Below are 1,385 nucleotides of genomic sequence, written 5' to 3'. Positions count from 1 at the left end.
GCTCAACCGACTGAGCCACCCAGGCTCTCCTCTCCTTTTCTTTTAAAAGTTAATGACATTTTGTGTTTATGTTGTTTCTTATTTCATTTTTCCCACCTACTGGACTGAAAGTATAGATGCTTCTATTCTTTAATCAGTATATTTGAAATATTATTATTCATATTTAACAGTATGACTAAGTAGAGTTTAAGTTCATGTCTTAGTCTTTCTTCTGAGCAACAAAATTACTTTAGGACATTTTAATTTCAGTCACTCAAATTTTCTTTTCTAGTGATGACTGTTTTTTTCTTATTCTTGAAATACAGTTTGTTGGCTACACAACATTAGATTAATGGTAATTTTTCTCAGTATCTTTGAGATTTTATTTTACTGTCTTTTGACTTTCAATATTGGTATTGAGAGGTTGGCTGTGAGTCTAATTGTCTTTTTTTCTTTTTATAGATAACTTGCCTTTTCTCACTGCCTACTTTTAAGCTCTTCTCTTTTTGTTGGTGTTTTTGTAATACCATTACTATGTGTATAGGTGTGGGTTTCTCCTTTTTTAAAGGTTTATTTATTTTATTTTATTTTTGAGAGAAATGATGAGAGAGAGCAGGGCAGGGACAGAAAGAGGGAGAGACAGAATCCCAGGCAGGCTCTGCACTGTCAGTGCAGAGCCGCCCAATGTGGAGCTGGAACTCATGAACCACAAGATCATGACCTGAGCCAAGACCAAAGTGGAATACTTAACCAACTGAGCCACCCAGGCACCCTGGTGTGGATTTCTTTTTATTTATTCTGCTTGATCCATGTTGTGCGTTTTGTATTTGTGGACTCATGTATTTGTGGACTCATATCTTTCATTGTGCTCCTGGAAATCTTTCAGCCTTTTAATCTTTTTAAAAAAATTTTTTAATGTTTTATTTATTTTTGAGAGACAGAGAGAGAGAGAGAGACAGCGTGAGCAGGGGAGGATCAGAGAGAGAGGGAGACACAGAATCTGAAGACAGGTTCCAGGCTCTGAGCTAGCTGTCAGTGCAGAGCCCAATGAGGGGCTTGAACCCATGAACCGTGAGATCATGACCTGAGCTGAAGTCGGATGCTTAACCAACTGAGCCACCTAGGCGCCCCTAGCCTTTATATCTTTAAATATTGCTTCTTCTTCATTATTGCTACCATTTCATTCTGGAACTCAAAATAGGGTATGTAAGACCTCTTGATATATCATTAATATCTCTTAATCCTTTGTCCATATCCATAGGTCTCTGTGCTTCATTTTAAATGTTTTTTTCTTTTTTTGAGAGAGAAGATGAAAGTGGGTGAAGGGTGGAGAGAGAGAGACTGGGAGAGAGAGAGAGAGAGAAGTAGGACTCACCCAAAGCAGCGTTTGTATTCACTCCAAGTGA

The sequence above is a fragment of the Suricata suricatta genome, chromosome 1 (assembly GCF_006229205.1).
Source record: "Suricata suricatta isolate VVHF042 chromosome 1, meerkat_22Aug2017_6uvM2_HiC, whole genome shotgun sequence".
NCBI classification, from domain to species: Eukaryota; Metazoa; Chordata; class Mammalia; order Carnivora; family Herpestidae; genus Suricata; species Suricata suricatta.
This window is presented reverse-complemented; position numbering follows the sequence as displayed.